We start from the raw sequence: 21,763 nt of genomic DNA, 5'->3' as shown, positions 1-21,763 counted from the left end.
ATTATCATCTACCTTCGTAGATAAATTATTTAGCTGAACCGAAAGTTCAACTACTTTCTCTGATAATGAACACATTTCCTCAGTGTGTTTTGCTGAACCAAGTTTCAAAGTGTCCATTTGTGTTGAAATCGAATCTACTGTGTCCTTTAAGTTTTCTTGACTTTTTGCAAGTTGCGTAACCGAATCGGTAGATGCAACTGCGTCAATTTTAGCTTGCAAGGTGTTGTGATTTTCATGAACAATAGTTTGCAGTTCTTTTATGGCTGCTTCGTGATTCTGTAGTGCATTTTCATGCCGCGAAAAAATAGGTTGGAAATGCTCACAAATTTGTGTTTTTACGTCATTACAGACTTTTTGACATTTCGATTCAATGTGATGTAACTCAGCAGTTAAATCCTCACGTGTTCGTTCAAGAGTTTGCTCCAATGAGTCTAACTTTTTAAGATTTTGTTCCACTGTGTCTAACTGTTGCTGTGTTTGTCTCTGGTATTGTTCCATTGTGTCTAACTTTTGAAGCTTTTGCTGTGTCTGTCCCATTTGTTGTATTAATTGTAATAACAATGCATTGGTGTCTGAAACATGTTCCTCAGTGCTTTTCGGCAGTGAATTTACACCGGAAACATTCACATTTTGACAAGCAGAAAATGTGTCTTGACTTATTCGAGAAAACGGTGAGGATCCAAAACCTGAATCTACAGTATTTGCGAGATCGTGTCGTGTCATTTCGGCTTCCTGAGGCGAGCTATTGCCGACCGGTCGATCGATAATGCTTCCCTCTTCACTAATTGTTTCACTGTCCACGCCATTGTTTGACGCCCGCTCCATTTCCCTGTGCACAGTTACCAAATTACTACTTTGAACATTAGTAAATTCATTACTTGGCGGCGCTGATAAGCTACGCTCGTCATCACTATTATTTCTCAGTTTAGTTTGGAGCCTAGTGTTACGTTTTTCACACGCCATTATTGTCACAGTATTTCACACGACAACACAGAAAAACACAATTTGAAGATCAAAAATAAGAGAACACATTAACATAGCACTGAAAATAATATCTAGTTAATTGCAAGCGCAGCTGCGAAATACTTGGTGCAAATCTACATGCATGCCACAACTGTTTTACTATACAACAATGAAAGACTGCAACTACAAACGAAATTCTCTCTACAATTACGCGCTAGCAATAAACAAAAGCTACACTAAATACACAAACTACAAGAAAAAATCAGAAGATTCCAGTGAGGTATCCTGGCAGGGTCGCCATATGAAACGTCCCCTTTGAACAATTATACACGAGACTGTGCTTAAACTGACACACAATATTTTGTTAGCGCAACGCAATCTGACTTTCAAAATTCCCTACAAAAGAATGGCCCTGACTAACATTAAACTATACCTTTCACAAATCACTTACCTCACAAAAATCTTCGCTGCTCAAGCTACTGCAATACAGCGAGCGCCACTACTGCCAGCTAAATAAAAGATTCAAACTACTGAAGGCACTAACTACTGATAGGGATAGTTAGCAAATGAAAGATATTAATAGAGAACAAACAATGTATTTACCTTAATATCATCACAAGTCATAATATATATATCAGTTCATGACAAATTACAAATCTCCGCCATCTCTCTCCCCACATCCACCACTGCTGGCGGCTCACCTCCAACTGCGCAACGCTACGCGCTGTTCACAGCCAGCTGCCTAACACTACAATGGCGAGTATTACAACAATGCAAAGCAGCCACAGACTGCCCACAGCACAGCCTAGAGGTGGCGTTACTAATAAAAAACCTAAACAGCCTACTTACATAGAGAAAACATAAACAGCCTACTTACAACAGTATCCAGAATAAGAAATCGTACAAGGTTCTTTTCGGACGTACCAAAACACATGCTTCATCTCGAGCAATTCACAGACACGTCCAAGAGCAAATTTCCTAAGCCGCCGCAAATGTGGAACCAAACGAGTTTAAACACAGGCTTTGCTATCCACTAATGACCATAGCTAGTTGCCTGTTGCGATTTGATGTATGCAAATGTTGCGTAAAGGCGTCGGCACACGGGCCGTGCTGTCGAACGTTAACGTTGAGCGTGCCAAGTTCAATGTGGTGCTGAACGCTCAGGAACGATGCGACTTGTGCATACGGTACGTGGGCTCCAACGTGGTATACGCGATCGCAACGCACTCCAGCGGCAGTTGAGGGATGTTTCTAGTTCGTAAATCACACTGTTTACTCAATGGGCGCGGGTAAAATTCCCATGTTAGCTCTATTAGAATGTACATTTTCACAATCGTCCACGAAAAGGAAAGTACCATGTCCATTACAAACAGTGTGGTACAAATTTGGAATACTTCTCCGCCTAAGATAAACATTGTTTCATCATTTCCACATTTTAATAAAACCCCAACGTCAGTGTTACTTGAACACTGTTCCTACGCAGTAGCAGAACCTTTGCAACATTTGAACTACGAAGCGTAAAAGAAAAAGGAGCAAAATATCTTTATACAAGTAGCGCAAGCTGTCCTGTAGGTTAAGTCAATCGAACAAAGTCACCCCTCAAAAAAGGTTAACTTATATTTACATAACGTCAAATATTATAGTATATACCTATATTAAACTAATAATAAAGTATCAGAACCTAATAAAAACGCAGATGACAAGAAAAAAAAATTGGAAGTGTCAAGACGCGAACCATCGCCCCAACGAACATTTCTACAAAACATTGACGCCATTCATTACGCTAAACCAACATCATAGTGCCTCTGTCTATTCATATTATCTTATAGCTTGCTGAAAACCTTAGTCGTAGATATGTTACTAATTGAAATTTAATTATAACAAATTGTACCAAGAACAATGCGTTTTGGGTGGCTCTTCAGTGTGTCGCTGCCTTCAAATAGCCCACTCTCACAATACGCAAGTTACAATAATCTTTTGCCACGAATATGATGTTTCTCATTATTGGAACGAATCACACAGTTAACAACGGGTTTTCCAGTGATTCTCAATTTGCTGGCGCTCAGAAACGGCATATATACATACAGGCTTGAAATGATTGCCGATATGGCGCCTCACAACTCTGTACTGAAGGGAGACGGCGTGCGTGTGACGTAGGTGGCGTTGTGCCACCTCATTGGTCAACGCTCAGACGCACGCTCAGAGTGTCTGGGACGCCAGATATTGCTCTGCACGTTCGGAAAGGCACCCGAACGTGCTATTCCACGCTATGACGTCAGAAACTCGGCACGCTCAACGCTCAACGTTCGGATGCACGGTCCGTGTGACGACGGCTTAAGTGTGGGTTGCCCTAACACATGGCAGTGTCAGAGCGGAAACCAAGAACGTCTGTGTAGTGATGTACGAGCATTGGCAGGACCTGGACAGGTGGCACGATGTTGCAGCAGGGCGGCGGCACGGGGGCAAAAGGTCGTCGACGCACACTGTTCGGCAACTGCCCCACAAGGAGCTAGGGCGGGAGTCTTACTTACACTGAGGTGACAAAAGTAATGGGATATACAGATGGTGGTAGTATCTCGTACACAAGGCATGAAAGGGCAGTGCATTGGCGACGCTGCCATTTGTACTCATGTGACTCATGTGTAATGGTTTCCGACGTGATTATAGCCGCTCATCGGGAGTTAACAGACTTTGTACGCGGATTGGTAGTTGGCGCTACACATATGGGTCATTCCATTTCGGAAATCGTTAGGGAGTTCAGTTTTCCGAGATCCACAGTGTCAAGAGAGTGCCGAGAATAATAAATTTGCTGGATAATGAAGATCTGAGATACATTCAAGTGTGACGACATAGATATAATTGTACACAACAAAAATCCGAAGAGCCATGGGATAGCAATGTTCATGTATACACAATGGAGCGCCAAAGGAACTGTATAGGCACGTGTGTTCGAATACAGAAAAACGCTCTGAGCACTATGGGACTAAACTGCTGTGGTCATCAGTCCCCCAGAACTTAGAACTACTTAAACCTAACTAACCTAAGGACATCACAAACATCCATGCCTGAAGCAGGATTCGAACCTGCGACCGTAGCGGTCGCGCGGTTCCAGACTGTAGCGCCTAGAACCGCTCGGCCACTACGGCCGGCATTTCAAATACAGAGATACGTAAACAGGCAGAATACGGCACTGTGGTTGGCAACGCCTGTATAAGGCAAAAAAAGAATCTGGCGGAGTTGTTAGATCGATTACTGCTGCTACGATGGCAGGTTATCAGGATTTAGTGAATCTGATTCTGGTGTTACAGTCGACGCACGAGAGATGGGGCACAGCAACTCCAAGGTAGCGATGAACTGGGGATTTTCCCATACGACAATTTCACGAGTGTACCGTGAATATCAGGAATCGAGTAAAACATCATATCTCCGACATCGCTGCGGGCGGAATAAGAACCTGCAGGAAAGGGACCAACGGTGACCGAAGAGAATCGTTCAACGTAACAGAAGTGCAGCCCTTCCCCAAATTGCGGCCGTTTTCAATGAAACATCATCGATATGGGCTGTCAAGGCCGAAGGCCCACTCGTGTACCTCTGATGATTGCATGACATAAAGCTCTAGCCTCGCCTTGGCTCGTCAACACCGACTGTTGATGACAGGAAACATGTTGTCAGGTCGGACGAGTCTAGTTTCAAATTGTATCGAGAGGATGGACGTCTACAGGTGTGGAGACAACCTCATGACTCCATGAACCCTGCATATCAGCAGGGGACTGTTCAAGCTGGTACAGGCTCTGTAATTGTGTGGCGCGTATGCAGTTGGAGTGATATGGGAGCCCTGATACGTCTACATACAACTCTGATAGGTGACCCATACGAAAGCATCCTGTCTGATCACCTGCATCCATTCATGTTCATTGTGCATTCCGACGGGCAATCCCAGTAGGACAATGCCACACCCAACACGTCCAGAATTGCTACAGAGTGGCTCCAGGAGCACTCTTCTGAGTTTAAACACTTTCTCTGGTCACCAAACTCCCCAAACATGAACATTACTGAGAATATCTGGGAAGCCTTGCAACGTGCTGTTCAGAAATCTTCACCCCCTCGTACTCCTACCGAGCTATGGGCAGCCCTGCAGGATTCATGGTGTCAGTTGTCTGCAGCACTACTTCGGACATTAGTCGAGTTCATGTCACGTCGTGTTGCGGCATTTCTGCATGCCCTCGGGGGCCGTACACGATATTAGGCAGGTGTACCAATTTCTTTCGGTCTTCCGTGCAGATGGTGATAGGGTCGCGTACACAACGTGTAAAATGGCAGTGCTTTGGCGGCACTGTCGTTTGTATTCAGGTAATTCATCTGAAAAAGTTTCCAACGTGATTAAGGCTGCACCACGGAATTGACGGAGTTTCAACGCAGACTGGCAGTTGTAACCAGACACATGGGACATTCCATTTCGGCAATCGTTAGGGAATTCAATATTTCGAGATCAACAGTGTCAAGATTGGGCTGAGAATACCAAATTTCAGGCATTGCCTCTCACCACGGAGAACGCAGTTCCCAACCGTCTTCTCTTAACTACCAAGGGCTGCGGTAATTCCATGGTATTGTGTCAGTGCTAAGAGACAAGCAACATTGCGTGAAATAACAGCAAAAATCGACGAACGTATCCATTCGGACAGTGGAGCGAAATTTTGCGTTAATGGGCTACAGCAGCAGATGACTGACGCGAGTGGTTTTGCTAAAAGTACGACATCGCCTACAGAGCCTGTCCATGGCTCGTTATTATATCGGTTGGACTCTGGAAGACTGGAAAATCGTGGCTGGGTCAGATGAGTCCCGATTTCAGTTCGTAAGAACTAATGTTAGGATTCGAGTGTGGTGCAGCCTCCACGAAGTAATGGATCCAAGTTATCAACAAGTCGCTGAGCAAGCTGATAGTGGTTTGGGCTGTGTTTACATGCAATGTACTGGATCCTCTGTTCCAACTGAACCGATCATTGACAGGATATGATTGCATTTGGCCTCATGGAGACCTTTTGCAGCCATTTATGAACTTGATATTTCCGAACAACGTTGGAATTTTTGTGGATGTCTCTGCGCCATGTCTCATGGGCACAATTGTTTGCGACTGGTTTGACGCACATTCTGGACAGTTATAGGAGGAGGAGGAGACTATTATTTAACGACTCGTCGACACCGAGGTCATTAGAGACGGGGCACAAGCTCGGATTAGGGAAGAATGGGGAAGGAGATCTGCCGTGCCCTTTCATAGGAACCATCCCGGCATTTGCCTGAAGCGACTTGGGGAAACCACGGAAACCCTAAATCACGATGATAGGACGCGGTTTGAACCGTCGTCCTCCCGAATGCGAGTCCAGTTTGCTAAACACTGCGCCACCTCGCTCGGAGACAATTCAAATGGATGGTTATTGGCCACCCGACATGAATCCAGCCGAACATTTATGGGATATAGTCGAGAGGTCAGTTCGTGCGCAATATCCTGCACCGGCAACACTTTCGGAATTATGGACAACTATATAGGCAGCATGACACAATATTTCTGCAGGGACTTCCAGAAACTTGCTGCTCTACGCTGGACAAAAGGAGATCCGACACGATGTTAGGACGTATCTTACGACTTTTACCACCCCACTGTACAAAATTCGTGGCTTGTAGAATAAGTCAGCCAGTAAATGAATAACAGCTATGGTGTTAAAACATTTAAAAATGTCTTCCCATCCGTAATTTAGAACTGCAAGACGCCCACGTATTGGAAGCGTTTGCACCTGACGTTTGTTTGAGAAACTTAAGTGTAAACGATCTAAACTCTTTGTCAATCCAGTTTCCCCAAACGTGCCAAAAATGTCCTTTGTTTGACAAACACATCAAGCAAATCAGCATGGCCAGTTTATTTGGAAACACGTAAAACGTGACATCATTTCATGGTATATAGGGGACTACAGGTACGCCTTGTGGTGTTCAGCAACGTAATTACTATTTTCTCTTTACCAGCCTGGCTCTTATCTGTCTCTGATGGTGGTATAACTGATAATATTCCTTCCAGCAACTTTTCTTCTGGAAACTTGATTTAAAGTACGTATTAAAGGCGAACACTATTTCTTCGACTAACGCTGGAAAGCTTCTTTTCGCTGAGTCCATCCTTTTAAGGTAAGTTCTCTCATATTTCCTACGCAGTGCCTTCGTCTCAACACAGGCATTTCCCAGCAAGAGCGTTCTATAAGCTGCTACATCATACCACCTACACGCACCCCCCTCCCCCACAGCACTTTGTGTCACGAAATGTTGCGTCACATTTCTCCACTACTTATTACCGCCGGCCGGAGTGGCCGAGCGGTTCTAGGCGCCACAGTCTGGAACCGCGCGACCGCTACGCTCGCAGGTTCGAATCCTGCCTCGGGCATGGATGTGTGTGATGTCCTTAGGTTAGTTAGGTTTAAGTAGTTCTAATTTCTAGGGGACTGATGACTTCAGAAGTTGAGTCCCATAGTGCTCAGAGCCATTTGAACCATTTTTGAACTTACAGTATTACCCTTTGGGATGGGAACTGTATTTAGGAGTAGCCACATGTTTAACATTTACCGTTTGTTCTGACTAATATTTTCATGCAGTACTTGGCATTCAAGATTAAACCGAAATGTAGGAGCTGCCGACTTTTCATGCTATTCATCCTTCAATTTACCAACAGACTATACTTCACAACAGATTTTCATCTAGTAACAAACATTTTCTGTGTTTTTTTAGAGCAAAATGTATTCGCAGTTGACTGTGAAAATTATTTACTATTGACTGTAGAATTGATTTATTCCACAATTGTGAAATAAATAAGTTCTGTGTCAATAGCGAAGATGACTGTGAACCCCAATGGTGAGAAGTTAACAAACAATTATGCTTTACTGTTGGACAGAAAAAATTTCGAGTGCTTTTAGGCATTTCTTGAAAGCGTTATTGGTTGAGTACAAAATGACATTTACAGGCTCCTACCTCAACACGCAGTCGCCTAACCGAAAACTCGTTTTGTACAATTAGTACAGATACCACTATAAACCAAGACTTCTTTTTTATAATAATATTTGTTTGTGGTGTTGTACATCAGGTTTTTTGCAGAACATCTCACTTTATGTGTGTTCTATGTTTATTACATATTGAACTATTTTATTTAGGTCGCCGTGTATTTACTAATTTTATAAAATGTATTTGTTATTCCTCGAAGCTGTTAGTATGTGTCTGAACTGAACTGTGTTATTTATACGTTCGCTTCTCTAGGTAGACCAGGCTGGTCGTTTTATAACCGTGTTAGGGACAAGTAGGAGGCGAGATATACCGAAGCCAGGTGAAACCCAATTGAGAACATGTCAAAGGGGACATCTAGTTCTAGAATTTGCCATACAACCAAAGGAAACCTCCCAAAAATCTGGGTCACAGTCGGAGGATGGTAACTACTATTAGTTTAATAGTGGTACAATTATGTGTAAGGCAAAAAATTTTGAAAGTATAATGTGTATGAAAACTGCTGGTGAATCCTGTTGATGCCTTGGGCAGATGGAGAGAATATTTTGAAGAGTTGCTCAATGTAGGTTAAAATACGATCAGTAATGTTTCAGATTTCGATGTACAATGGGATAGGAATGATGATAGAACTAGGATCACATTTGAGGAAGTGGAGAAAATGGTCAATATATTGCAGTGCAATAAAGCGGCTGGGGTGGATGAAATTAAGTCGGAACTCATCAAATACAGTCGAATGTCAGGTCTTAAATGGCTACACAGGATAATTGAAATGGTGTGGGAGTCGGGACAGGTTCCATCAGACTGGACGAAAGCAGTAATCACACCAATCTTTAAACATGGAAACAGAAAAGATTGTAACAACTACAGAGGTATCTCTTTAATCAGCGTTGTGGGTAAAATCTTCTCAGTTATTGTTGAAAGGAGAGTGCGAGTATTAGTTGAGGACCAATTGGATGAAAATCAGTTTGGGTTTAGTCCTCTTAGAGGTTGTCAGGACCAGATCTTTAGCTTACGGCAAATAATGGAGAAGTGTTATGAGTGGAACAGGGAATTGTATCTATGCTTTATAGATCTAGAAAAGGAATATGACCGGGTTCCTAGGAGGAATTTATTGTCTGTTCTACGAGATTATGGAATAGGAGGCAAACTTTTGCAAGCAATTAAAGGTCTTTAAATGGATAGTCAGGCAGCAGTTAGAGATGACGGTAAATTGAGTTCATGGTTCAGAGTAGTTTCAGGGATAAGACAAGACTGCAACCTGTCTCCACTGTTGTTCATATTTTTTATGGATCATATGTTGAAAACAATAAACTGGCTGGGTGGGATTAAGATATGTGAACACAAAATAAGTAGTCTCGCATATGCGGATGACTTAGTTGTGAGTGCAGATTCAATTGAAAGTTTGCAAAATAATATTTCAGAGCTAGATCTGAAACGTAAGGACTATGGTATGAAGATTAGCATCTCCAAAACGAAAGTAATGGCAGTGGGAAAGAGATATAAACGGGTTGAGTGCCAAATAGGAGGAACAAAGTTAGAACAGGTGGACGTTTTCAAGTACTTAGGATGCATATTCTCACAGGATGGCAACATAGTGAAAGAACTGGAAGCGAGGTGTAGCAAAGCTAATGCAGTGAGCGCTCAGCTACGATCTACTCTCTTCTGCAAGAAGGAAGTCAGTACCAAGACTAAGTTATCTGTGCACCGTTCAATCTTTCGATCAACTTTGTTGTATGGGAGCGAAAGCTGGGTGGATTCAGGTTACCTTATCAATAAGGTTGAGGTTACGGATATGAGAGTAGCTAGGATGATTGCAGGTACTAGTAGATGGGAACAATGCCAGGAGGATGTCCACAATGAGGAAGTCAAAGAAAAACTAGGAATGAACTCTATAGATGTAGCAGACAGGGCGAACAGGCTTAGATGGTGGGGGCATGTTACACGCATGAGAGAAGCAAGGTTACCCAAGAGACTCATGGGTTCAGCAGTAGAGAGTAGGAGGAGTCAGGGTAGACCAAGGAGAAGGTACCTGGATTCGGTTAAGAATGATTTTGAAGTAATAGGCTTAACATCAGAAGAGGCATCAATGTTAGCACTGAATAGGGGATCATGGAGGAATTTTATAAGGGGGACTATGCTCCAGACTGAACGCTGAAAGGCATAATCAGTCTTAAATGATGATGATGATGATGGTGTGTATGAAAATGTATTTATATAAACTAGACGAAACATTTTTTGCATTGTTTCATAGCATTTAATTTTCTTACGACCTGGGTTTCGTATTGTAAGCCCACAATCTAATAAACAATTGATTCAAAAGATGGTAACTAAGTACAGGTAAATACATATCAACTCAAACTATCACAGAGTAAATGTTATCCTAAAGAGGGTCACAAGGCTCTATAATTACAGATATAACTGTTTTAGGATTAAAATAGTGAACTGAGGTAACGTTTATTATGTTTGTAGTAGCTAATATTAAATAAATAATAAAAATAATAAAAACGTTCTGCGTTTACTATATTCGTTACTAAACAGTTTATTGTATAAGCTCATGACCTTCATTAGGATAGTATTTACTAAAGCTATTGCTAAATTTTTCCTGGAAAGAGTTATGTGTACAGGAATGGGTATCACACAATCCTTGATAAATTAAAAAGCTTTGCAGGTACTGAAATTCATTTTGCATTTAAATGTGAAAGCTGTATTTTTGTCATCTCCTGTTGCGAGGGCAGTTTGCACTTGACCTGAGCTATGATACGATGTTGCTATAGACGTATTGCTGCTTATGACGTCTGAATACTGCAAGGTCGTTTGCTAAATTGTCATGCAACAACACACACCAAAGGTATAATCCTACGGGAAGTCACCATGACTTTCCCTAGACAGCGAAATAATTTATAATTACACAAGGCCAGCGGGTGCAATGCTGGTTGTCTTCAGTGAATAGTAACTGATCGTTCAGTTTGGCCCATATGTACAATGACAACAGCGTCACAGTGAGAACAACGTACTTAGGTGTACAATAGGTTTTATTTGCTATTAGTGGATGACCATAGAAAAACTGTAGGACAATTTTCGAAGCTCCGACTGTGTTATGAACGGGAGCCTTCCGGCTGCTTTAAGGACCTGTATCAGCTGGGCTAGCGGTACAGCGTGACAGATCGCTTCCCAATGAAGTCAGCTATTAAATTAATAACTGTGTGCAACGGATTTGGTGTAATTGAAAGGATGGCCCTTTCAAACGAGTCCTGGATGCTAGGCTTCGCAAAATCATTAACAGTATACTATATGGGAAAGGAGCTCACTTACTAAGAGATTAAAACGTCGGCCCAAATGAATCTAAGTTTATTATTATCATTCTCAGTGTGTACAATTCAAATAATGATATTGATATGGATCTTAATCAAGCACACGACAAAAACAACATTTAATAGGAACAAATCTGTAAATAAGATACAGTTATCACGGATTAAATTGACAGAGTTTTCGGTAAAGGAATCCGGGTTCAGAAATCATTATCATGCTAACGCTTGCCTCTGCATCACATTGCCAAAGTATGAAGGCTCAAATCTTAACTCTGAAGTGTGTACTGCCTATCAGAGTCTTTATCAAAACTGCATCTCCTCCCAGAGTCTGTGTTTCCTCCACGTTTCCTGCCGCTGCTCTGAGCAGAGTCCGCTCCACAAACGTAACCCTCCAGTGAAAGAAGGTGCGCCAAACTCTGGCCAATGAGAAAACTGTTTAGACGCTCTCTGTTCTCCCACCAAATAATCAGTGTAAAAAGTTCTCTAGTCAACCGATTCCCGACACACGCTGTTTCTAGAACATTCTGTGTCGCTTTCCTGTGTCATCAATTTCTTGTTTACTCCACCAATCCGTGGTTTTTGTTGCTTATTTCACGAAAAAGTAGGGAAAGTTAATATTGTTGGTGTACAAAATGCACATTACCAACCACGAGGTTGGGAACAGCCTGACGCAGTGTGTCTTCCATTGGTCGGCATCTTCACATCGAGCATGGTGTCAGGGAGGACAAATTCAATTGGATACACCAAAATGTTTGGAGCAAAAACAACCGACTTTCTAACACTGATCGTGGGGCCCCGTGGCATCTATTTCTTTGATGGTTGTGCAGAAAAGGGAAAGATGTCATTCCCAGCTACTCTCAGGAGGCGGGAATGATGGCATGGCATCCTTTTCCATCAGCAAGGAGCAGGCTGCAGCTCCAATTCCGCGAAAGCTGCCCATCTCGCTAGGGAGGCTTGCCTTTCGTAATGAGATGCACCGACTGTATTCTGTCAGCAGGTACGAACCTGAGAACACTCCCAATGGAAAAGACTCACCGCTTTTCTCGTTAGCAAACACAGGTTTAACATCAATAAACCGGACAAAGCGCAGGGTCTGATTTCTGAATGGAAATGGACGAAAAAAGGTACTGTGAACAACTGTCCGGAAATGCATCACTGCCACAGTAGATGACGCTGACGAATGACAGGTCCTGTGATCACCTGCCGTGAGTTCCTTGTGTGTTGCAGGCCGTGTGATTGACGCAGCATACTGTGAGCAGCAGAATTGTCCGCTATTCGTGTCAGGAACAACCCTAGAAAGTAGACGTGTATGGCTGAGCAGGTGGAAATGGTCGCGAGGCAGCCGGCTACACCAAGACAGGTACCCCCACAGACACCAACCACACCACACAACATTTCAAGCCCTCTTGCGAGTTTGTGTGATCGTGGGTCCTTTCAGGCAGACGAATGTGCAATGAGGTGGCGGACTGTGTGTACAGCACACTTGAAGGACCGGGTCCTACAGGATATTGAGGCGAATCCTAGTACAAGCTCCACGCAAGAGGCCCACCAGCAGCAGCTGCAAAAGGTAGGTTCTGGCTCACTGGCTCACTTCCTGACCCTCTCAGAGGGTTTGTCAGAAAGTGACACAGTTATCCAGAACCTACCTTTTTCTCCTACTACACTCCAAATGTTCAAGCTAACTCACCCCACTTTCATTCAAAAAAATACATTTTTTACAAAGGTGCATGTAAGAAAATCGAATTTAAATGTTTTTGTATGTAACAAAATAAAGTTAATACAATTTTTATAAAAGGTGCACATAAGAAAATAAATAAATGAATTGGTTAATGAATATATCCATTGCTAAAAAGTGCAAAACCTTCGGTGCCATTTGAAGGAAACCAATAATAAAGTACAATAAAGCTAAGACAGAAAATGCATGTTTGGTTAGCGTATGTGATAGTAATGTCAAAAATATTTTATCACAGTATCCATGTACAAACATTTGCCTTTTGACATTTCTTTCTTTCTTTCTTTCTCACATGTCCTAGAACATTCTGCAGTAATTGTATCTTTCCATTTCATATTTTTCCCATTTCATTATAGACAAATGTATGCAATGTTTGTATTACTCCCTTATTTTTGAGTCTACACGGAGCTCAGATGGAAGTTTTTAGTAATTTGCACAATGGCTTGTTGAAATCAGGCTATGAAGTAGGATGCGATTTTAAGCCAGCTAATAAATAAATAGTAAATAAAGTACTGAGAAAAATATATGGAGCAGTGAAAGAAAATAAAGAGTGGAGATTATGGAAAAACAGAGAACTTAGATAATTATACACACTGCCTGCGTAGCGAGTGTGAAAATTGAGAGACTAAGATGGTACGGACATGCGAGGAGGAGAGGGAGAACACGGTAATTTAGGCTGTAATGGATGGAGAAGTTGAAGGAAAGAGACCATTGGAACGGCGCAGAATGAGATGGAAGCATAATACCATGGGAGACATGCAGATACTGGCCCTGAGAGATGAGGATGCAGATGACTGGAAAATGTGGAAGGCTGGACTGAGAGAGGCCAAAGACCGGCTGCAGTTTGTGAGGCCAGTATAAGCAAGTAAGTAAGTAGTTTCAACTTATAAGGAAAGAGTGGATGGCTTCTCATTGGTGTGCCATTTGGACCATGGGAGAACTTCAGATCTGATACATAAATGTCGACAGGCAATCTCAGAACTTGTAATACTGCAGTATTCCAAAGTCAATGCAGGAACTTACACTGTCTGATCAACAGTACCTGGACAAGTATTAGCGGACATTAAGATGGAATGTGCGAAGGTAGTGATTTTGAACGAAGGGCCTGGAGCATAGTCGACTTTCTAAATTATACCGAAGATATTCTACTAGATTCAGGTCGGGACTCTGGGTCGGCCAGTCAGTTCCGATAACGTTATTGTCCACAAACCATTGACAACTTTGCCGCACAGATGCTTCTTTAGTACACTGTGCATTGTCATGCTGGTACAAACAGTCTTCGCCAGCAGACTTTTCCTCCATTGTACGCAGTACACCATGCTGTAAAATGTGTTGATATCTTTCCACATTTAGCGTTTTCTTGAGTGTAGCAAGCGAACCACAGCTTAATCATCCCCATGTATAACATCACCTCCACTACATGTAATCCGAAGAAACATTCTTCAGGCATTTGCTAAATCCAAACCATTTCATCCGATGCCACAGAGTATAGCGTCGTTCGTCATTCCAAATCGTTCGTTTCCAGTCCTCCAGTATCCAGTGGAGTCGATGATACACCCCCTCAAGCATCGCTTAGCACTGATCAGAGAAACGTGTGGCTTATGAGGAGCTGCTTGGCCCCTTCATTTTAACCACCAGCACACAGTCATTACGTTGGCTGTAGTGCTGGTATCACTTTTGAACATTCGAGTGGTTCCTTCCGCTGATTTTTTATGACCATCCTCCGCAATGCTCGACTGTTTCTATCCGCCAGTACACGAGGTCTCTCTGGTATTGGTTTAGCTGTGATTGTCCTTTCGTCGTTCCGCTAAACAAGCACATCGTTAACAGTGGACTTTAGTTGTAGTAGGTTTGAAACGTCCGTGATGGATTTGTTACTCAAGTGACATGTAATGACTGGTCTTCACCCGAAACCATTGAACTCTCCCGACCTTATATTTCTGTTGATACTGCTTGTCTACTGATCACACAACACCAAACTACACTGAAGAGCCAATGAAACTGGTACACCTGCCTAATATCGTGTAGGCTCCCCGTAAGCACTGAGAAATGCCACAGGACGAAGTGGTATAGACTCAATTAACGTCTGAAGTAGCACTGGAGGGAAGTGACACCATGAGTCCTGCAGGACTGTCCATAAATCTGTAAGAGTACAACGGGGTGGATATCTCTTCTGAACAGCACGTTGCAAGGTATCTCATACATGCTCAATAATGTCGACGTCTGGGGAGTTCGGTGGCCAGCGGAAGTGTTTAAACTCAGAAGAATGTTCCTGTAGCCAGAATGTTCCTGTAGCTACTCTGCATCAATTATGGACGTGTGGGATGTCTCACTGTCCTGCTGGAATTGCCAAAGTCTGACGGAATTTACAATGGACATGAACTGATGCAGATGATCAGACAGGAAACTTATGTTTCCAGAATGACATTTTCACTCTGCAGCGGAGTGTGCGCTGATATGAAACTTCCTGGCAGATTAAAACTGTGTGCCCGACCGAGACTCGAACTCGGGACCTTTGCCTTTCGCGGGCAAGTGCTCTACCAACTAAGCTACCGAAGCACGACTCACGCCCGATACTCACAGCTTTACTTCTGCCAGTACCTCGTCTCCTACCTTCCAAACTTTACAGAAGCTGTCCTGCGAACCTTGCAGAACTAGCACTCCTGAAAGAAAGCATATTGCGGAGACATGGCTTAGCCACAGCCTGGGGGTAGAGCACTTGCCCGCGAAAGGCAAAGGTCCCGAGTTCGAGTCTCGGTCGGGCACACAGTTTTAATCTGCCAGGAAGTTTCATATCAGCCCACACTCCGCTGCAGAGTGAAAATATCATTCTGGAAACATCCCCCAGGCTGTGGCTAAGCCATGTCTCCGCAATATCCTTTCTTTCAGGAGTGCTAGTTCTGCAAGGTTCGCAGGAGAGCTTCTGTAAAGTTTGGAAGGTAGGAGACGAGGTACTGGCAGAAGTAAAGCTGTGAGTAGCGGGCGAGAGTCGTGCTTCGGTAGCTCAGTTGGTAGAGCACTTGCCCGCGAAAGGCAAAGGTCCCGAGTTCGAGTCTCGGTCGGGCACACAGTTTTAATCTGCCAGGAAGTTTCAGGAAACTTATGTACTTGTCACCAGTCAAAGTCGTATCTAGACGTATCAGAGATCTCATATCACTCCAACTGCACACGCCCTACACCATTACAGAGCCTTCGTCAGCTTGAAGGCTCCCCTGCTGACATGCTGGGTTCATGGATTCATGAGGTTGTCTCTATACCGTGCACGTCCATCCGCTCGAAACAATTTGAAACGAGACTCGCCCGACAGGGCGACATGTTTCCAGTCACCAACAGTCCAATGTCGGTGTTATCGGGCCCAGGCGAGACATAAAGCTTTGTGTCGCACAGTCGATAAGGACACAAGAGTGGACCTTCGGCTCCGAATGCCCATATCTATGGTGTTTCGTTGAACGGTTCGCACGCTAACACTAGTTCATGACCCAGAATTGAAATCTGCCGCAATTTGTGGAAGGGTTGCACTTCTGTCACGTTGAATGATTCTTTTCAGTCGTCGTTGGTCCCGTTCTTGCAGGATCTTTTTCCGGCAGCAGCGATGTCGGAAATTTGATGTTTTACCGGATTCTTGATTTTTCACGATACATTCGTGAAATGTTCGTAAGGGAAAATGCCCATTTCATCGCTACCTCGGAGATACTGTGTCCCATCGCTTGTGCACCGGTTACAACAGCACGTCAAACTCACGTAAATCTTGATAACTCGCCATTGTAGCAGCAGTGACCGGTCTAAGAACTGCGCCAGACACTTGCTGTCTTGTGTAGGCGTTGGCGACATCGCAGCGGTCTGAAAAAGATCCTGTATGAACGGGGCCAACAACAACTCGAGAGAATCGTTCAACGTGACAGAAGTGCTACCGGTCCGCAAATTGCTGCAGATTTCAATACTGGGTCACGAACAAGTGTTGGCGTGCGAACTATTTCAACGAAACATCGTCGACATGGGCTTTCGGAGGCAAAGGCCCACCCTTGTACCCATGATGACTGCACGACACAAACCTTTACGCCTCGCCTAGGGCCACCAACACAGACACTGAACTGTTGATAACTGGAAAAATGTTGCCTGGTCGGACGAGTCTCGTTTCAAATTGTGTCGAGCGGATGGACCTGTACGGGTATGTAGACAATCTCATGAATCGATGGAGCCCGCATGTCAACAGGGGACTGTTCAAACTGGTAGAAGGTTTGTAATGGTGTGGGACGAGTGCATTTGGAGTGATGTGGGACCCCTGCTACATCTAGATACGACTCTGAAAGGTGACACTCACGTAAGCATCCTGTCTGATCACCTGCATCCATTCATGTAAACTGTGCATTGTGCATTCCGACGGAGTTGGGCAATTCCAGCAGCACAAGACACCACCTCACACGTCCAGAACTGCTACAGAGTGGCTTCAGGAACACTCTTCTGAGTTTAAATACACTCCTCGAAATGGAAAAAAGAACACATTGACACCGGTGTGTCAGACCCACCATACTTGCTCCGGACACTGCGAGAGGGCTGTACAAGCAATGATCACACGCACGGCACAGCGGACACACCAGGAACCGCGGTGTTGGCCGTCGAATGGCGCTAGCTGCGCAGCATTTGTGCACCGCCGCCGTCAGTGTCAGCCAGTTTGCCGTGGCATACGGAGCTCCATCGCAGTCTTTAACACTGGCAGCATGCCGCGACAGCATGGACGTGAACCGTATGTGCAGTTGACGGACTTTGAGCGAGGGCGTATAGTGGGCATGCGGGAGGCCGGGTGGACGTACCGCCGAATTGCTCAACACGTGGGGCGTGAGGTCTCCACAGTACATCGATGTTGTCGCCAGTGGTCGGCGGAAGGTGCACGTGCCCGTCGACCTGGGACCGGACCGCAGCGACGCACGGATGCACGCCAAGACCGTAGGATCCTACGCAGTGCCGTAGGGGACCGCACCGCCACTTCCCAGCAAATTAGGGACACTGTTGCTCCTGGGGTATCGGCGAGGACCATTCGCAACCGTCTCCATGAAGCTGGGCTACGGTCCCGCACACCGTTAGGCCGTCTTCCGCTCACGCCCCAACATCGTGCAGCCCGCCTCCAGTGGTGTCGCGACAGGCGTGAATGGAGGGACGAATGGAGACGTGTCGTCTTCAGCGATGAGAGTCGCTTCTGCCTTGGTGCCAATGATGGTCGTATGCGTGTTTGGCGCCGTGCAGGTGAGCGCCACAATCAGGACTGCATACGACCGAGGCACACAGGGCCAACACCCGGCATCATGGTGTGGGGAGCGAACTCCTACACTGGCCGTACACCACTGATGATCGTCGAGGGGACACTGAATAGTGCACGGTACATCCAAACCGTCATCGAACCCATCGTTCTACCATTCCTAGACCGGCAAGGGAACTTGCTGTTCCAACAGGACAATGCACGTCCGCATGTATGCCGTGCCACCCAACGTGCTCTAGAAGGTGTAAGTCAACTACCCTGGCCAGCAAGATCTCCGGATCTGTCCCCCATTGAGCATGTTTGGGACTGGATGAAGCGTCGTCTCACGCGGTCTGCACGTCCAGCACGAACGCTGGTCCAACTGAGGCGCCAGGTGGAAATGGCATGGCAAGCCGTTCCACAGGACTACATCCAGCATCTCTACGATCGTCTCCATGGGAGAATAGCAGCCTGCATTGCTGCGAAAGGTGGATATACACTGTACTAGTGCCGACATTGTGCATGCTCTGTTGCCTGTGTCTATGTGCCTGTGGTTCTGTCAGTGTGATCATGTGATGTATCTGACCCCAGGAATGTGTCAATAAAGTTTCCCCTTCCTGGGACAATGAATTCACGGTGTTCTTATTTCAATTTCCAGGAGTGTACTTCCGATGGCGACCAAACTCCCCAGTCTACATCTACATCTACATGATTACTCTGCAATTCACATTAAGTGCTTGGCAGAGGGTTAATCGAACCACAATCATACTATCTCTCTACCATTCCACTCCCGAACAGCGCGCGGGAAAAACGAACACCTAAACCTTTCTGTTCGAGCTCTAATTTCTCTTATTTTATTTTGATGATCATTCCTACCTATGTAGGTTGGGCTCAACAAAATATTTTCGCATTCGGAAGAGAAAGTTGGTGACTGAAATTTCGTAAATAGATCTCGCCGCGACGAAAAACGTCTTTGCTTTAATGACTTCCATCCCAACTCGCGTATCATATCTGCCACACTCTCACCTCTTTCACGTGACAGTACAAAACCCCTTCGATATCCTCCGTCAATCCCACCTGGTAAGGATCCCACACCGTGCAGCAATATTCTAACAGAGGACGAACGAGTGTAGTGTAAGCTGTCTCTCTAGTGGACTTGTTGCATCTTCTAAGTCTCCTGCCAATGAAACGCAACCTTTGGCTCGCCTTCCCCACAATATTATCTATGTGGTCTTTCCAACTGAAGTTGTTAGTAATTTTAACACCCAGGTACTTAGTTGAATTGACAGCCTTGGGAAATGTACTATTTATCGAGTAATCGAATTCCAACGGATTTCTTTTGGAATTCATGGGGATCACCTCACACTTTTTGTTATTTAGCGTCAACTGCCACCTGCCACACCACACAGCAATCTTTTCTAAATCGCTTTGCATCTGATACTGGTCTTCGGATGACCTTACTAGACGGTAAATTACAGCATCATCTGCGAACAACCTAAGAGAACTGCTCAGATAGTCACCCAGGTCATTTATATAGATCAGGAACAGCAGAGGTCCCAGGACGCTTCCTTGGGGAACACCTGATATTACATGAGTTTTACTCGATGATTTGCCGTCTATTACTACGAACTGCGACCTTCCTGACAGGAAATCACGAATCCAGTCGCACAACTGAGACGATACCCCATAGGCCCGCAGCTTGATTAGAAGTCGCTTGTGAGGAACGGTGTCAAAAGCTTTCCGGAAATCTAGAAATACTGAATCAACTTGAGATCCCCTGTCGATAGCGGCCATTACTTCGTGCAAATAAAGAGCTAGCTGCGTTGCACAAGAACGATGTTTTCTGAAACCATGTTGATTACGTATCAATAGATCGTTTCCTTCGAGGTGATTCATAATGTTTGAATACAGTATGTGCTCCAAAACCCTACTGCAAACCGACGTCAGTGATATAGGTCTGTAGTTCGATGGATTACTCCTACTACCCTTCTTAAACACTGGTGCGACCTGCGCAATTTTCCAATCTGTAGGTACAGATCTATCGGTGAGCGAGCGGTTGTATATGATTGCTAAGTAGGGAGCTATTGTATCAGCGTAATCTGAAAGGAACCTGATCGGTATACAATCTGGACCTGAAGACTTGCCCGTATCATGATCATTATTGAGCATATCTGGGATGCCATGCAACATGCTGTTCAGAAGAGATGTCCATCCCCTCGTACTCTTACGGATTCATGGACAGCCCTACAGGATTAATGGTTTCAATTACCTCCAGCACTACTTCAGACGTTAGTTGAGACCATGCCTCGTCGTTTTGCGGCACTTATGCGTGTTTTCGGTAGCCGTATGCGATATTAGGGAGGTGTACCAGTTTCTTTGGCTCTTCAGTTTTTATATATTGTATTGGAATCCTGACTAAAGGTAACCTGCTTTCTGAAAAAAAAGTGTTGCGTTACGTATTGAACACCTTCCGTATTTTGAAAGTTTTTGGTCTACATAATCATTTCTGGTGGTATATTACTTTCACCAGGTATTAAAATTTGTTGTTCATAACTGTACTCGACGTCTTAAGTTTTGTTGAATAATGTACTGTGTACGCGAACAGTGACGTACGGATGTCAACTTGGCCACGCGGGTGAGTGGTGTGAGCGAGCGCTGGGTGCCCGCCGCAGAGCACTCCAGAGAGAGGTGTCAGTTGTGAAGAGGCGGGACCCCTCGCCCCAGCACCGGCTGTAGTCGCCGCGGGGGGCGGCCGGGCTGCGTTGGCCGGCGCTCCGCCTCTGTAGGCCCACAAGTCGCTCTGTTGTCCCACAGGGGCAGCTGCTTCTACACCTGATTACCTCCGCTGCCACAATGGCCGCACTTACGCCACATTACTCTCCGCCTTGTCCTCAATGCTCCATTTGTCGCCTATTTACCTTATCTGTCCCACCCACTGGGCGACCACTCCCTGCAACTTCCACCCAACAATGATCTGCCAGTCACAAATTTTTTGTACGGTACGAATCTTTCGAGTAGCACCCCTCATCTCATCCTATCGTGTCAGCTGTACGTACTCACCGCAACCAACTTTCTACATAATCCCTTGCGGCATATTCCATCGTTTATGAATTGATTAGAATTTACTAACACTGTAAGTAACGAGAATGAAATCAATGAACGTTACAGCAGTTGTAGATTTAGACAAATTTTTTGAAAATTTTGACTGAAATACAATTAATTCGGGAGCTACAGGGAAAAAATACAAGAAGCGAAAAATTATACACAGCAGTCGGGGGAAGCAATAGCTGAGAAAGGAGCGAAACAGACTTGTAGCCCGTGCCCAATGTTATTTCAATCTGTACTTTGAGCAGGCAGTAGAAAACGTAAAGTAGAAATTAGAGACGACATTGAAGTTAAGGAAGAAGTATAAAAACTTTGAGATTTTTCCCACGACAGTGTAATTCTGTCAGAGAAGGCAAAGTGAATAGTGAATAGAACAGTAGTTGAACAGAA

This window comes from Schistocerca serialis, chromosome 7 (assembly GCF_023864345.2).
Source record: "Schistocerca serialis cubense isolate TAMUIC-IGC-003099 chromosome 7, iqSchSeri2.2, whole genome shotgun sequence".
Lineage (NCBI taxonomy): Eukaryota > Metazoa > Arthropoda > Insecta > Orthoptera > Acrididae > Schistocerca > Schistocerca serialis.
The sequence above is the reverse complement of the archived record's forward strand: the minus strand, read 5'-3'. Positions refer to the sequence as shown.